Source organism: Macaca fascicularis, chromosome 19 (genome assembly GCF_037993035.2).
Source record: "Macaca fascicularis isolate 582-1 chromosome 19, T2T-MFA8v1.1".
Classification (NCBI taxonomy): Eukaryota; Metazoa; Chordata; class Mammalia; order Primates; family Cercopithecidae; genus Macaca; species Macaca fascicularis.
Window position 1 is genome coordinate 53,593,810 of NC_088393.1, and position 18,275 is coordinate 53,612,084.

At 46.3% G+C, this 18,275-nt stretch overlaps 1 protein-coding gene and 1 pseudogene across 1 annotated transcript in view; both read right to left on the bottom strand.

Annotated features, from left to right (window-relative positions):
- OPA3 (outer mitochondrial membrane lipid metabolism regulator OPA3) overlaps positions 1-18,275 on the bottom strand; it is a 60,382-nt gene that overhangs the window by 3,037 nt on the left and 39,070 nt on the right. The gene's annotated exons all lie outside the window — the stretch shown is intronic.
- On the bottom strand, positions 10,951-11,831 carry LOC107128253 (large ribosomal subunit protein eL8 pseudogene; annotated as a pseudogene).

Genomic DNA, 18,275 nt, shown 5'->3' on the forward strand with positions numbered 1-18,275 from the left:
CCCAGACTGGAGTGCAGTGGTATGATCTCGGCTCGCTGCAGCCTTTGCCTCCCACATTCAAGCCATTCTGGTGCCTTAACCTCCCAAGTAGCTTGGATCAATGGCGTGCGACATCATGTCAGCTCCTTTTTTTTTTTTTTTCTTTGTATTTTTAGTAGAGACAGGGTTTCACTATGTTGGTCAGGCTGGTCTTGAACTCCTGACCTCAAGTGATCCACCTGCCTCAGCCTCCCAAAGTGCTGGATTATAGGCGTGAGCCACCACGCCCAGACTATTTTTTTTACTGTTTATCAGTAACCTATGTAATTGCTTTGTGCAATGCTTTGTGCTGCCTGAAATTGAAAATATAGACAATGTAAAATATGAAGGTTATGGAAATATTAATCCTGTAGATCCATAATGAAGATGTATTTTTATTTCACTAAACCAGTGGTGTGTGAAGCATTATCATTAAATACCAGCTGTACTCACTACTTCATATCGTGCCACATTTTTGTTTTCTTTTATTTCAACTTTGATGTTACTGTATGAAGGTTTTAGTTTTTCCTAGAATGATGATTCTCAAACTATGCAACCCACAAAAATTCACCATGGGACTAAGATCATCCAGATGTTTGCTCCTATTCTGTTTATTAAATAAATACTCATGGACACACTGGCTGTTCTCTGGGCTGCTGCAGGACTGTTCTCCTTCATATCGCTCCTCCTGTTTTGAGAAACTTGCATTCTCTTTGTTGAATTTCATTCTAGTTTTCCTGGAGTATATCCCTAAATACCTTTCGCAGAAAGGATGCTTAGTACCTCAGTGTTTTGAGTCCTTGAATATCTGAAATATCTTTTTCCACCTTCACATTAGATTAGATGATAAATTCTAGCCCCAGAATGACTAGTTCTAAATCCTATTCCTCAGCAGTTTGGTGGCCTGGTTCCATGATGTATAAAGGCAGAGAGGCTTGTTGTCACCCCTGTGGCACTGACATTACACCAAGATGGATGCTTTTCTCATTCCCCTTACTTTAAACTACTTTAAACTATCTTCTATCCAAATCCTGTTTCTCTCTTTAGCCCTTGAATTTTTCTTGTCTGCTCAGTAAAGGATTAACCTCACCCAAATAGAGGTCTGACCTTTGCCTTTTACTCCTGGGAGGTAATTTTTTAGTTCTTGGAATGTACAGCCTAAACTGGGGACTTGGGCCACACCAAATGGATTGTGCTAATAGTGGTGATTTATGGTAGGGGCTTTGGGCCATGTGGTATCAGCTTAACCTCTGGAGGGGCTAGAATCTAAGGGGAGCCACACAAGTGGTCAGCCTTATCCACATGCCTATCCCTATTAAAAACCCTGGACACCGAGGCTCAGGGAGACTTCCCTGATGGGTGATATCATGTCTCTCATCATTACTGGGAGAAGTTAGTGCTGTCCACAACTGCACCAGGTCCTTAAACTGGCACTTGGAACTCTCCTGGACCCATGGACTTCTTCCCTGGGCTGATTGTAATCTGATTCTTTTCACTGTAATGAGCCACAACCATGAGAATAACTGACCCTAGCGAGTTCTGTGAGTCTTTCTAGCAAATTACTGAAACTGATGGTGGTCTTGGAGACTCCTGGGCTTGCAGTCAATATCAGAAGTGAAGGTGGTCTCGGTGACCCCCTAACTGTGTCTTATCCGTTGCCTCCTCTCCATTTTCTCCTACCTTTCTCCTACCCCTTCCCAGTCTGGAACGCCACCCTGCACTGATCTCATTTGCCTTTCCTGTTTTTTTCATTGCTCCTTTTTGTTACACCAGTGGGAGGTTTTGTTGACTTTTCAGAACTTATTTTTTCCCCTGATTTTCATAGTCTTTATTTAAAATTTGATTATAAAATGTCCAAACATACAGGGAAGTTTAGTGTTCATTGGGCTTTAAAATTTTTTTTTTTTTAAAAGAGATGGGGTCTCACTATGTTGTCCACCCTTGTCTCAAACTTCCAGCCTCAAGCAATCCTCCCACCACAGCCTCCTAAAGTGCTGATTGCAAGCATGAGCCACTGTGCCCAGCCCTAGGATTATTTTTATTTTTATTTTTATTTTTGAGATGGAGTTTTGCTCTTCTCCCCCAGGCTGGAATGCAATGACACTATCTCCACTCACTGCAATTTCTGCCTCCCAGGCTCAAGCGATTCTCCTGCCTCAGCCTCCCTAGTAGCTGGGATTACAGGCATGTGCCACCACGCCCAGCTAGTTTTTCTATTTTTTTTTTTTTTTTTTTTTGAGACAGAGTCTTGCTTAGTCGCCCAGGCTGGAGTGCAATGGCGCGATCTCGGCTCACTGCAAGCTCCGCCTCCCGGGTTCACGCCATTCTCCTGCCTCAGCCTCCCGAGTAGCTGGGACTACAGGCGCCCGCCGCCTCGCCCGGCTAATTTTTTGCATTTTTTTTTTTTTTAGTAGAGACGGGGTTTCACCGTGTTAGCCAGGATGGTCTCGATCTCCTGACCTCGTGATCCGCCCACCTCGGCCTCCCAAAGTGCAGGGATTACAGGCGTGAGCCACCGCGCCCGGCTAGTTTTTGTATTTTTACAAAATAAAATGTGTCCACCACAGCCACCGTTAAGCAGTGGGCAGGTTGTCACCTCTGACTCTGGCCTGGAGATAAGTCAGACTCAATCCATGTGAATTCTACAATCAGTTTGTCAGTTTGCACACACATGCACATGCACAAATATACAAACACACACTTTTTGGCATAGAATTGGGATTGACTTGAATCTATAAATCAGTTTATAAGATGATATCTTTACAATATTGAACCTTCCAAATGAAGGAATCCACAGCTTTGGCACAAAGATTACTTTACAGTGAAAACACTTGAAATGTTCTCTAAACTTCTCTTACTGAACTAAAGGAGAGCCTCCTGAAAATACAACTGCCATTAACCCCCTCCGAGGGAGTTTTCTGCAAATTCCAGAAAGGAGACAGACTATCCATCTCTATTAGAATTAAAAATCACACAGGAAAACAATAGAGGCCAGGCACTGCGGCTCATGCCTGTAATCCCAGCACTTTGGGAGGCTGAGGCGGATCACCTGAGGTCAGGAGTTCCAGACCAGCCTGGCCAACATAATTAAACCCCATCTGTACTAAAAATACAAAAATTAGCCAGACATGGTGGCGGAAAATAATAGAACTATCCATACTTTTCTACTGAACCCCTTTATCTTTTCTTTTCTTTTTTTTTTTTTTTTTGAGATGGAATCTTGCTCTGTTGCCCAGGCTGGAGTGCAGTGGCGTGATCTCGGCTCATCACAACCTCTGCCTCCCAGGTTCAAGCGATTCTCCTGCCTCAGCCTCCCAAGTAGCTGGGACTACAGGCACGCGCCACCATGCCCGGCTAATTTTTGTATTTTTAGTAGAGATGGGGTTTCACTATGTTGGCCAGGCTTGTCTTGAACTCCTGACCTCGTGATCCCCTGCCTTGGCCTTCCAAAGTGCTGGGATTACAGGCGTGAGCCACTGCGCCCAGCCTGAACCCCTTTTTATTAAGTCGGTAAATAAACCTTTACTTCCAGCTATTCAATGAGTTACTCATTACAGAGTTCCCTTGCCTAATGTGTAAATAAACTTTTTCTCTCCACCTGTTGATCTGTCTATTGTTAATTAATTCGCAGGTTCCCAACAACAGGGATCTAGATTGGTAGAGGAAAAGATTTTCCTGTCAATGCAATCCATGAACATGGTATTCTCTTCATTTAGGTCTTTAAGGAATTCATCTCAATAATGTTTTGTAGTTTACAGAATAGATACCTGCATATAAATTCAGTTTATTCCTATGCATTAGATATTTTGATACTATTTTGATGGCAACATTTCAAATTTCATTTTCTATTTGTTTGTTGCTGGTACTGATTATAGCAATAAATTGATTTCTGTACCTTATATCCAGTGATCTTGATAAATTAATTCTTACTTTTTTTTTTTTTTTTTTGAGACAAGGTCTCAGTCTCTTACCCAGGCTGGAGAGAAGTGGTACAACCATAGCTTACTGCAGCCTCAAGTGATCCACCCACCTCAGCCTCCTGAGTAGCTGGGACTGCAGGGATGCAACACCATGCCTGGCTAATTTTTGTAATTTTCTGTAAAGACAGGGTTTTGCCATGTTGTTCAGGCTAGTCTCGAACTCCCGGGCTCAAGTGATCCACCTGCCTTGGCCTCCCAAAGTGCTGGGATTACAGGCATGAACCACCATGCCCAGCCTAATTAGTTCTTATTCTTCTTAGTCATATAGTTTGTTTATAAATTATTTTAATTGTACATACACAATGTAGTTGTTTGAACATAATAACTGTTTTTTCTTTTTCTTTCTTTTTTTTTAAGAGTTGAACTCTCACTCTCTCACCCAAGCTGGAGTGCAATAGCACAATTATGGCTCACTATAGCCTTGATCTCCTGAGCTCAAGAGATCCTCCCACCTCAGCCTCCTGAGTAGCTGGGACTAAAGGTGCCTGCTGCCACAACCTGTTAGAAATTGGTTTTCTTGCCGGGTGTGATGGATCACACCTGCAATCCCAGTAAGTTGACAGGCCAAGGCAGGCGGATCACCTGAGGTCAGGAGTTTGAGACCAGCCTGGCCAACATGGTGAAACCCTGTCTCTAATGAAAAAATAAAAACATTAGCCAGGCGTGGTAGCATGCACCTGTAATCCCAGCTACTCAGGAGGCTTAGGAAGGAGAATTGCATGAACCCAGGAGGTGGAGGTTGCAGTGAGCCGAGATTGCACTCCAGCTGGGTGACAGAGCGAGACTCCATCTCAAAAAAAAAATTAATAAAAAAAAAAAAAATGTGGGCCGGGCGCAGTGGCTCAAGCCTGTAATCCCAGCACTTTGGGAGGCCGAGATGGGTGGATCATGAGGTCAGAAGATCGAGACCATCCTGGCTAACACGGTGAAACCCCGTCTCTACTAAAAATACAAAAAAACTAGCTGGGCATGGTGGCGGGCGCCTGTAGTCCCAGCTACTCGGGAAGCTGAGGCAGGAGAATGGCGTAAACCCAGGAGGCGGAGCTTGCAGTGAACTGAGATCTGGCCACTGCACTCCAGCCTGGGTGATAGAGCGAGACTCCGTCTCAAAAAAAAAAAAAAAAAAAAAAATGTGGGCCAGGCGCGGTGACTCACACCTGTAATCCCAGCATTTTGGGAGGCTGAGGCAGGCGGATCACATGAGGTCAGGAGTTCAGGACCAGCCTGGCCAACAGGGCAAAAACCCATCTCTATTAAAAATACAAAAAAATTAGCCAGGCATGGTGACGGGCACCTATAATCCCAGCTAATAGGGAGGCTGAGGCAGAAGAATAGCTTGAACTTGGGAGGCAGAGGTTGCAGTAAGCCAAGATCACACCACTGCACTCCAGCCTTGGTGACGAGTGAAATTCTGTCTCAAAAAAAAAAAAAAAAGTGTATGGAAACGCAAAGGGCCAAGAATAGTAACATTGAAGAGAAAAACTGGAAACCTTACACTACCGGATATAAAGCTATCATAAAGCTATAATCATCAAAACAGGGTGGCATTTCCACATGAATAGACAGGCCAATGGTAAAGTGTAGAGAATCCAGAAATATTCACACATGCACAGTCATATGACTTGTGACGAAAGTGACACTGTGGTGCAGCGGGATAAGAATGGCCTTTTCCAGACATGTCATTGGATCACCTGAATATGCGCAGACAAAAAAATAAACTTTAACATCTACCTCACATAATACACAAAAATTTATTACACAGGGATTGCTGATCAAAATATGAGAGACACAAATATAACACTTTTATATAAAAACAAAAAAGTAGGAGGCTGGGTATACTGGCTCATGCCTATAAACTCTGTGCTTTGGGAGGCCAAGGTGGGAGGATTGCTTCAGAGAAGGAGTTCAAGACCATACTGGGCAACATGGTGAAACCCTATCTCTACAAAAAATAAATAAAATTAGCCGGGTATGGTGGTGCACCTGCCGCCATGCCAGGCTAATTAAAAAAAAAAATTATTAGAGATGGGGTTTTGTCATGTTGGTCAGGCTTGTCTTGAACTTCTTTTTTGTTTGTTGTTTTTTGAAATATAGTCTCGCTCTGTCGCCCAGGCTGGAGTGCAGTGGTGCAACCTTGGCTCACTGCAACCTCCGCCTCCCAGCTACTCAGCAGGCTGAGCTACGAGGATCATGTAAGCCCGAGAGTTGAAGGCTGTAGTGAGTTGTGATGGTGCCACTGCACTCAGGCCTGGACAATAGAGCAAGACTCTGTCTCAAAAAAAAAAAAAAAAACTTTCATTCTTCAAAACATGCCAGCAAGAGAGGGAAAAGGCAAATCATAGACTGGAAGAAGCCATTTGCAATATATCAATCCGACAAATAACTCAAATGCAGGACATACAGAGACCTCCTGCCAATCAAAAGGGGAAAGGTAGAGGAACCCTCCTGCCTATCAAAAGGGGAAAGGTAGAGAACCCAGTGGAAAATGTATTGCAATACATCAATCTGACAAATAACTCAAATTCTGGACATACAGAGACCTCCTGCCAATCAAAAGGGGAAAGGTAGAGAACCCAGTGGAAAATTGATGGCAATACATTAATCCAACAAATAACTCAAATTCTGGACATACAGAGACCTCCTGCCAATCAAAAGGGGAAAGGTAGAGAACCCTCCTGCCAATCAAAAGGGGAAAGGTAGAGAAGCCAGTGGAAAATTGATGCCAATACATCAATCTGACAAATAACTCAAATTCTGGACATACAGAAACCTCCTGCCAATCAAAAGGGGAAAGGTAGAGAACCCAGTGGAAAATGACTTGACTCACAAAAGAGGATGGTATCTTTTTCTTTTTCTTTTCTTTTTGAGATGGAGTTTTGCTCATGTTGCCCAGGCTGGAGTACAGTGGTACGATCTCGGCTCACTGCAACCTCCGCCCTCTGGTTTCAAGCAATTCTCCTGCCTCAGCCTCTCGGGTAGCTGGGACTACAGGCACGCACCACCACGCCCAGCTAATTTTTTGTATTTTTAGTAGAGATGGGGTTTCACCATGTTGGCCAGGATGGTCTCGAACTCCTGACCTCGTGATCCACCTGCCTTGGCCTCCCAAAGTGCTGGGATTACAGGCATGAGCCACCACGCCCGGCCACCCAGGCAGTTTCTTAAAAAGTTAAACATAGGCCAGGTACAGTGGCTTACACATCTGTATTCCCAGCACTCTGGGAGGCTACTCATCGCTTGAACCCAGGAGTTCAAGACCAAACTGGGCAACATGGTGAAACCCCTTCTCTACAAAAACATCACAAAAGAATTTTAATGTTTTTATTTTTTCTGCCACGCTCAGCTAATTTTTGTATGTTTTGTAGAGCTGACGTCTCACTATGTTGCCCAGGCTGGTCTCAAACTCCTGACCTCAAGCTATCCACCCACTTCTGTCTCCCAAAGTGCTGGGATTACAGGCATGAACACTGCACCCAGTCAAAAAACACAAAAATTAGCCCGGCATGGTGGCGTGTGCCTGTAGTCCCAGCTACTGGACAGGGGTGGGGTTGAGGTTGCAGTGAGCAGAAAGCGTGTCACTGCACTCCAGCCTGGGTGACAGAGCCAGACCTTGTCTCAAAAAAAAAAAAAAAAAAGGAATGAGATATTCATGCAATAAAATGGACCATGCATTGTATGACTCCATTTATATGAAATGCTCAAATAATGCAATCTATTGAGGCAGAAATCTATTGAGATCAGTGATTTTTAGGGGATGAAGGAAGGAGGCGAATGGAGAGTCACTGCAAATGAACGTGAGGGATCTTTTGGAGATGATGGAAATGTTCTGAAATTGGAATGTGGAGATGGTTGCATAACCATGTCAGTTTACTGAAAATCATCAAATCGTACCCTTAAAATGGGTGAGTTTCGGCCGGGCGCAGTGGCTCATGCCTGTAATACCAGCACTTTGGGAGGCCGAGGCAGGTGGATCACGAGGTCAGGAGATTGAGACCATTGTGACCAACATGGTGAAACCCCGTCTCTACTAAAAATACAAAAATTAGCCAGGTGTGGTGGCAGGCACCTGTAGTCCCAGCTACTCGGGAGGCTGAGGCAGAAGAATCGCTTGAACCCAGGAGGCAGAAGTTGCAGTGAGCTGAGATCATGCCACTGCACTCCAGCCTGGGTGCCAGAGCGAGACTCTGTCTCAAAAAAATTAAAAAATTAAAAATATAATTAATTCGGCCAGGCGCGGTGGCTCAAGCCTGTAATCCCAGCACTTTGGGAGGCCGAGACGGGCGGATCACAAGGTCAGGAGATCGAGACCATCCTGGCTAACACGGCGAAACCCCGTCTCTACTAAAAACACAAAAAATTAGCCGGGTGAGGTGGCGGCGCCTGTGGTCCCAGCTACTCAGGAGGCTGAGGCAGGAGAATGGCGTGAACCCGGGAGGCGGAGCTTGCAGTGAGCTGAGATCTGGCCACTGCACTCCAGCCTGGGCGACAGAGCGAGACACCGTCTCAAAAAAAAAAAAAAAAAAAAAAAAAAAATTAATTCAAGATGGATTAGAGACTTAAATGTTAGACCTAATACCATAAAAACCCTAGAAGAAAACCTAGGTAATACCATTGAGGACATAGGCATGGGCAAGGACTTCATGTCTAAAACACCAAAAGCAACGGCAACAAAAGCCAAAATTGACAAATGGGATCTAATTAAACTAAAGAGCTTCTGCACAGCAAATAAACTACCATCAGAGTGAACAGACAACCTACAGAATGGGAGAAAATTTTTGCAATCTACTCATCTGACAAAGGGCTAATATCCAGAACCTACAAAGAACTCAAACAAATTTACAAGAAAAAAAACAACCCCATCAAAAAGTGGGCAAAGGATATGAATAGACATTTCTCAAAAGAGGACATTCATACAGCCAACAGACACATGAAAAAATGCTCATCATCACTGGCCATCAGAGAAATGCAAATCAAAACCACAATGAGATACCATCTCACACCAGTTAGAATGGCAATCATTAAAAAGTCAGGAAACAACAGGTGCTGGAGAGGATGTGGAGAAATAGGAACACTTTTACACTGTTGGTGGGATTGTAAACTAGTTCAACCATTATGGAAAACAGTATGGCGATTCCTCAAGGATCTAGAACTAGATGTACCATATGACCCAGCCATCCCATTACTGGGTATATACCCAAAGGATTATAAATCATGCTGCTATAAAGACACATGCACACGTATGTTTATTGCGGCACTATTCATAATAGCAAAGACTTGGAATCAACCGAAATGTCCATCAGTGACAGACTGGATTAAGAAAATGTGGCACATATACACCATGGAATACTATGCAGCCATAAAAAAGGATGAGTTTGTGTCCTTTGTAGGGACATGGATGCAGCTGGAAACCATCATTCTCAGCAAACTATCGCAAGAACAGAAAACCAAACACCACATGTTCTCACTCATAGGTTGGAACTGAACAATGAGATCACTTGGACTCGGGAAGGGGAACATCACACACCGGGGCCTATCACGGGGAGGGAGGAGGGGGGAGGGATTGCATTGGGAGTTATACCTGATGTAAATGACGAGTTGATGGGTGCTGATGAGTTGATGGGTGCAGCACACCAACATGGCACAAGTATACATATGTAACAAACCTGCATGTTATGCACATGTACCCTAGAACTTAAAGTATAATAAAAAAAAGAAAAATAAAAAATAAAAAAAGAAAAGAAAACAAAGGGTGAGTTTCATGGTGTGTAGATTATACCTTGATAAAGCTGTTTAAACAAACAAAACAGGCCAGGGCGCGGTGGCTCATACCTGTAGTCCCGGCTACTTGGGGGGTTAAAGTGGGAAGATTGCTTGAGCCTGGGAGGTTGAGGCTGCAGTGAGCTGTGACTGCACCACTACACTGCAGCCTGGGTGACTGAGTGAGTCTCAGAAAAAAAAAAGGCCAGGCGCAGCATCTCACATGTGTAATCCCAGCACTTTGGGAGGCCAAGGCAGGTGGATCACCTGAGATCAGGTGGGCGTGGTGAAGGGTGCCTGTAATCCCAGCTACTTGGGAGGCTGAGGCAGGAGAATCACTTGAACTTGGGAGGTGGAGGTGGCAGTGAGCCAAGATGGCGCCACTGCACTCCAGCCTGGGTGACAGAGAGAGACTCCGTCTCAAAACACAAACAAGCAAAAAGGCCAGAACACCGGGGTCCAGGACCTCTCTCACTGGAATTGGCAAATGCTGTCATGAAGGGTAGGGGGGGTGGGTGGGGAGGTGGGGTTCACAGTCTCCATGCTGGGCCCAAGTGGATCCCGCCTAACTCAGAGACCTCAGGAATGAATGTCTGTATTTCTGAGGTTTTTGATTTTCCAGAATCTAAACCCCTCTGTTGGACTGGAGACACGCCACTGCTGTGAGTCCGAGTCAGGAACAGCCTGCAACAGAAACTGGAGAAACCCATGGCTTCCCCGTATGGGGACTAGTCTCCCACAACCAGAAGGCTGCCATAGGATGTCACCGGGAACCCAGGCTCCTGGTTCAGCCCTACCCTCCTCATTACGGGGCTCTTAGCCACATGCCCAAAAGATGCCTGCTGCCCCTTGGCATCACAGCCTCCTTCCAGGCAGGAGATGGGGGCAGGGGGTGTCAGAGGAAGTGTGTGTCTAATCTGTCACTTTTTATGGAAAAGTCACTGAATTTTACAGAACCCCCATTCCACATAGCCATCCTGTACTATAGGGGGTCTGGGAGGTCCACTGTTCTTGGCTGGATACATAGTCACCCTTCATTTAATTGGGGCCTTGTGTAGCGACTCAGGCTTGTAATCCCAGCACTATGGGAGGCCCAGGCAGGAGGATCACCTGAGTCCAGAAGTTTGAGACTAGCCTGGGCAACACAGGGAGACCTGGTCTCTACTAAAAAATAAAACAAAATAAATAAGATAAATTTTTTTGAAGGAAAATTTGTACTTTAATTATTTTTATGCACAGAAAACTCAACAGTGTACATTTAACCCAGTTTAGTGGCAACTTCTTTAGCTTTTGCCTTTTTGAGCTTGGCGATACAAGCCACAGACTTGGGACCCAAGACATTGCCGCCCCAGTGACGATGGATATCATCGTATCTGTCGTTGTAATTGGTCCTGATAACTTCTACCAGCTTAGCCAAAGCGCCTTTGTCTTCCGAGTTCACTTGTGTAAAGGCGACAGTGGTCCAGGTCTTCCTGTGGACTAGACGTCCCAGTCTTGCCTTCCCCTTGATAATGCAGTAAGGGACCCCCATTTTACGACACAGGGCAGGCAAGAAGACAACCAGCTCGATGGGATCCACGTCGTGTGCAATCACCGCCAGCTGAGCCTTCTTGTTCTCCACCAAGGTGGTGACGGTGTTAACTCCTGCTCGAAAGACAGGTGGTCTCTTAGTGGGGACATCCCCTTTGCCAGCAGCTTTCTTCTCGGCCCGGGCCAACAGCCTCTGCTTCTTCTCTTGCTTTATCTCTGGTCTGTACTTCTGGGCCAGCTTAAGCAGCTGAGTAGCTGTCTGGCGGTCCAGGGCCTGGGTGAACTGGTTAATTGCAGGAGGCACTTCCAGTTGCTTATAGAGGATGGCTCTCTGCCGCTGCAACCTGATAGAGCGAGGCCATTTCACAAAGCGGGTGAGGTCTCTTTTGGGCTGGATGTCCTGTCCAATGCCAAAATTCTTAGGCCTTTTCTCAAACAGGGGATTCACCACTTTCTTGGCCTCCTGCTTTTTCACGACAGCAGGGGCCAGAGCCACCTTCTTGCCCTTGGCCTTCTTTCCTTTCGGCATCTTGGGCGGCGGAGGAGCAAGATACATTTTTTTTAGAGAAAGAGTCTCACTCTGCTAGCCAGGCTGGAGTGCAGTGGTGCAATGATGGCTTATTGAAGCCTCGACCTCCTGGGCTCAAGCAAACCTCCTGCCTCAGCCTCCTGAGTAGCTGGGACTATAGGCACGCACCACCACACCTGGCGCATTTTGAAACATTTTATAGAAACAGGGTCTCACGATGTTTCTCAGGCTGGTCTTGGACTCCTGGGCTCAAGCGATCCTCCCACCTCGGCCTCCCAAAGTGCTGATATTATAGGTGTGAACCACCATACCTGGCCTGAACCTGAAATCTTGGGGAAGGCTTCAAGGATACAAAGCGACCCCTAGGATCCATATTAGGGGGTGGGGTAGGTCCAGGGCAGTGGTAGGGGGTGGTACCCATGGTGCTGACAGCCCTCTGACCTTGGAGTCCCCCAGTGCTTCATGCTCGTTGCAACCCAACAGACAGACTCCTTGCTGAGAAGTGGCTGCCCAGCCAGGGACTATAGTTAGGGGCAGTTAGGTGTGGTCAGGGCACCAAGTTCTAGGAAAAATAAGCCAGCCAAGTGAAGTGGGTTACTTCCAGCCCTGGTCCATACAAGCCATGCTGTGTCCTCACAAAGACCATCCCCAGGGGGACCTTGAAATAAACACACTGAAGATGGCAGAGTTGCAACAGCCTGAGTCCCTGAATGACAGTGTGGAGGAGGAGGGCTGCCCTGCCAACCTGTTCCCAGCTAGTACAGCTGTGCATTGCTTAATGACAGGGACACAGTCTGAGAAAGGCATTGTTTGGTGATTTCGTCATTGTGCAAACATCACAGAGTGGGCTTACACAAACCTAGATAGTGTAGCCTGCTACACACCTAGGCTACGTGGTCGAGCTTTCTGCTTCTAGGCTATAAACCTAAACAGCATGTGACTGTACTGAAAATTGCAGGGAGTTACAACACAATGGTAAGTATTTGCATGTCTAGACACATCTAAACGTAGAAAAGGTACAGTAAAAATACGCTATTATCATTTTACGAGACCACTGTTGTATATGCGGTTTGTTGTTGACAGAAACCTCATTATGTGGTACATTACTTCACTGTTTTGGTTTTTTTTTTTTTTTTTTTGAGATGGAGTCTCGCTCTGTCACCAGGCTGGAGTGCGGTGGCACGATCCCAGCTCACTGCAACCTCCACCTCCCTGGTTCAAGCGATTCTCCTGCCCCAGCCCCCCCAAGTAGCTGGGATTACAGGCACGCGCCACCAAGCCCAGCTAATTTCAGTATTTTTAGTAGACAGGTTTCACCATGTTGGCCAGGATGGTCTCGATCTCCTGACCTCGCAATCCACCCACCTTGGCTTCCCAAAGTGCTGGGATTACAGGTGTGAGCCACCGTGCCCGGCCCATGACTTCACTGTTTTATTTTGTTTGTTTATTTATTTATTTATTTTTGAGATAGGGTCTCACTCTGTTGCCCAGGCTGGAGTGCAGTGGCACAATCTCAGTTCACTTCAAGCTGCAACTCTCCGGCTCGAGCAGCCATCCCACCTCAGCCTCCTGAGTATCTGGGACTAGAGGAGCAAGCTACCACGTGTGACTAACTTTTGTATTTTTGTAGAGATAGCATCTCTGTATATTGCCCAGGGGCTGGTCTCAAACTCCTGGGCTCAAGCGATCCTCCAGCTTTGGCCTCCCTAAGTGCTGGGATTACAAGCATGAGCTAGCATGACTGGCCTATTTTTATTTTTATTTTTAATTTTTTTTTTTTTTGAGACAGAGTCTCGCTCTGTTGCCCAGGCTTGAGTGCAGTCATGCGATCTTGGCTCACTGCAACCTCCAACTCCTGGGTTTAAGTGATTCTCCTGCCTCAGCCCCCTGAGTACCTGGGATTACAGGCACACGCCACCACGCCTAAGTTTTGTATTTTTAGCAGAGATGGAGTTTCACCATGTTGGTCAGGCCAGTCTCGAACTCCTGACCTCAAGTGATCTGCCCACCTTGGCCTCCCAAAGTACTGGGATTACAGGCGTGAGCCACTGTGCCCAGCTGTATTTTAATTTTTATGATTTATTTGTATTTGTAGAGGAGGAGTCTTGCTATGTTGCCCAGGCTGTTCTCCAACTCCTGAGCTCAAGCAATCCTCCTGCCTGAGCCTCCCAAAGTGCTGGGATTACACGTGTGAGCACTGCAACTGGCCAACGTTACTGTTTTAAGAGCAAGAAGTAAACTCCATTCACTCAGTATCATTACACATCTTGGGTCTCTGTTACAGAATCGGCATCTCTAACTATAAACCTGTCAAGGTTCCTGCTGGTTTTCTTAGCCAGTGAGCTACCTGATATCCTTCCAGTAAGTTCTTTTTCTGCTTCAGTTAGCCCAGGAAGGTTCCTGTTGCTGGCAACGCAGAGTCATTTTGCAACTGTTTACTCTGTGCTAAGCAGCTTCCTAAGTGTTCTGCATGTATTGATTGATTCACTTTCATAATAACCTTACAAAGGAAGTTCTGTTATCAGGCACAAGATACCCAGTGACTGGCCCAAGCTCACCCTACTGAGGCAGAGCTAGGGACTGACTCCAGGCATTTTGGGATCAGAGCCCATGCCCTTCCCATGATGCTTCACAGCTCTCGAGACAAACGATCTAAGCCTAAAAAGACTGCACGCTACATGCACGTTCATAGCAGCCCTATTCATAGCCACCACACGGCGGAGACAACCCCAACAACGTTCAACAGAGGTATGAAGAAACAAACTGTGCTCTAGCCTTACAATGGATTATTATTCAGCCATAAAAAGGGATGATGGGGGCCGGGCGCGGTGGCTCACGCCTATAATCCCAGCACTTTGGGAGGGCGAGGCAGGAGGATCACCTGAGGTCGGGAGTTCGACAGCAGCCTGACCGACATGATGAAACACTGTCTCCACTAAAAATACAAACTTTGGCCAGGTGCAGTGGCTCACACCTGTAATCCCAGCACTTTGGGAGGCCAAGGCAGGCCGATCACCTGAGGTCAGGAGTTCGAGACCAGCTTGACCAACATGGAGAAACCCCATCTCTACCAAAAATACAAAATTAGCTGGGCGTGGTGGTGCATGCCTGTAATCCCAGCTACTCAGGAGGCTGAGGCAGAAGAATCGCTTGAACCTGGGAGGTGGAGGTTGCAGTGAGCTGAGATCATGCCATTGCACTCCAGCCTGGGCAACAAGAGCGAAACTCTGTCTCAAAATAAATAAATAAATAAATAAAAATAGGAAATTAACCGGGCATGGTGGCACATGCCTGTAATCCCAGCTACTTGCGAGGCCGAGGCAGGAGAATTGCTTGAACCCGGGAGGCGGAGGTTGTGGTGAGCTGAGATCGTGCCATTGCACTCCAGTCTGGGCAACAAGAGGAAAATTCCATCTCAAAAAAACAAAAACAAACAAACAAACAAAAACAAAAATTAGCCAGGTGTGGTGGCAGGCGCCTGTAATTCCAGCTACTCAGGAGGCTGAGGCAGGAGAATTACCTGAACCCGGGAGGCGGAGGTTGTAGTGAGCCGAGATGGCACCACTGCACTCCAGCCTGGGTGACAGAGGGAGACTCCATCTCAAAAAAAAAAAAAATAAATAAATAAATAAAGGAAATCAAGACAAGGCAGGATGGGAGTCTACTTCAAAACAGAGAAAAAAGGGGCTGGTTGTGGTGGCTCACACCTGTAATCCTAGCACTTTGGGAGCTGAGACAAGTGGATGGCATGAGCCCAGGAGTTCATGATCAGCCTGGGCAACATAAAGAGATACCCATCTCTACAAAAAATTAAGAAATTAGCTGAGTGTGGCTGTGGCACACCTATAGTCCCAACTACTCTGGAGGATGACATGGGAGGACTGCTTGAGCCTGGGAGGCTGAGGCTGCAGCGAGCTGTGATTATACCACCGCACTCTAGCCTGGGTGACACAGCAAGACCCTCTCCAAAACACAACAAACAAACAAACAAAAAACAAAAACAAAAACAAAAAAACAAGCAAAAACAAAACAAAACAAAAAACAGAGGCTGAGCACAGTGGCTCACACGTGTAATCCCAGCTTAAAAGTCTCTTCCCAGAGTAAAATTTAGTCTTTACGCTGGCCCAATGCAGCCCACGTTATACAGGTTTGTATAACACATACATCATATGTACATGCTTTTCTTTCTTTCTTTTTTTTTTTTTTTGAGACGGAGTCTCACTCTGTCACCCAGGCTGGAGTGCAGTGGTGCGATCTTGGCTCACTGCAACCTCTGCCTCCCGGGTTCAAGCGATTCTCCTGCCTCGGCCTCCCAAGTAGCTGGGACTACAGGCGCCGCCACCACACCCGGATAACTTTTTTGTATTTTTAGTAGAGATGGGGTTTCACCATGTTGCCCAGGCTGGTCTCGAATTCCTGAGATTAGGCAATCTTCCCACCTAGGCCTCCCTAAGTGCTGGGATTACAGGTGTGACAGGCCATGCTTTTCTTTAAGAAACAAAATAAAGGAGAATAAAAAGTAACAAAGTTGGCCTGGCCTGGCGGCTCACGCCTGTAATCCCAGCACTTTGGGAGGCCAAGGTGGGTGGATCACGAGGTCAGGAGATTGAGAACATCCTGGCTAACACAGTTCCCGTCTCTACTGAAAATACAAAAATTAGCCAGGCATGGTGGCGGGCGCCTGTAGTTTCAGCTACTCGGGAGACTGAGGCAGGAGAATGGTGTGAACCCGGGAGGCGGAGCTTGCAGTGAGCTGAGATTGTGCCACTGCATTCCAGCCTGGGCAACAGAGCGAGACTCTGTCTCAAAAAAAAAAGTTAACAGTTGCCCATCACACATAAGAGCAATTATTATTCAGAGAAACTTATTCTAACAAGACATATAACATATAATGTATGATATTAACATATCATCAATGTGTTATAGAACACACATAATGGGTTTCATACATTTATAATATATGTTAAGTATATACAATGCACATATATCTGTAGTTATTCTTCATGAAATAGAATATAATAAAATAGGAAATATTAAACCGAACTGCAGGCCGGGCGCGGTGGCTCAAGCCTGTAATCCCAGCACTTTGGGAGGCCGAGACGGGCGGATCACGAGGTCAGGAGATCGAGACCATCCTGGCTAACACGGTGAAACCCCGTCTTTACTAAAAAATACAAAAAAAAAAACTAGCCGGGCGAGGTGGCGGGCGCCTGTAGTCCCAGCTACTCGGGAGGCTGAGGCAGGAGAATGGCGTAAACCCGGGAGGCGGAGCTTGCAGTGAGCTGAGATCCGGCCACTGCACTCCAGCCTGGGCCACAGAGCGAGACTCTGTCTCAAAAAAAAAAAAAAAAAAAACCGAACTGCAAATATTAAGGGTAATTATTTAATGAAACTTTCATTCCAATGATATGTACATAAGCATATACACTACATATAATATACGATTTATGTTACACATGACATAAAATACATATTATATTCCATTGTATGTCACATAATACATGAATTGTACACTTTTAAAATACATAGAATTGTAAATTATTGTATACATATGCACACGATGGATTATACAAACTCTGCTTTTTTTTTTTGAGACAGGGTCTCACTTTGTCCCCCAGGCTGGAGGGCTGGGGCGTGATCTCAGTTCACTGCAGCCTCAACTACCTGGGTTCAAGCTATCCTCCTGCCTCAGCTCCCCAAGTAGCTGGGACTACAGGTGTGTGCCACCATGCTGGGCTAATTTTTTTTGTTTTTGTTTTTTTGAGACCAAGTCTCGCTCTGGCACCTGGGCTGGAGTGCAGTGGTGCAATCTTGGCTCACTGCAACGTCCAACTCCCCGGCTCAAGCAATTCTCCTATGTCAGCCTCCCAAGTAGCTGGGATTACAGATGTGCACCACCACACCCGGCTAATGTTTGTATTCCTATTAGAGACGGGGTTTCACCATGTTGGCCAGGCTGGTCTCAAACTCCTGACTTCAAGTGACCCTCCCACCTCAGTCTTCCAAAATACTGAGATTACAGGCGTGAGCCACCGCGCCTGGCCTAAAACTCTGCTTCTTATTGTGGCACATGGCTGTAGATTGAGGTGGAGGTTCTGAAATCTGCGCGCAGTGGGGGTTACTGCTGAGCGCTGGGGATATTTCCTGTGGGGAAGGAGGGAGGGAGGGAGGACTCCGCAGAGGGGGAAGCTGAAGCCAGATGCGGTGGAAGCAGAGGCCTGAGTGATCCTGTGGGGGCTCCAGAGCTGGGATGACCTCCACAGTTGTGCCAATCAAGGCAAGGGGCAGCCTTTGCTTGCCTGGACCCCTCGCCCAGCCTCTCCCCTCGCTTACTCTATTCCAGGGGAGGGTAAACTTTTTCCGTAAAGGGCCAGAGAGTACAAGGGCCCTAGGATCTCTGTGCAAATACTCAGCTCTGTCACTGTACTGCAAAAGCAACCGCGGAAAACATGGAAACGAAT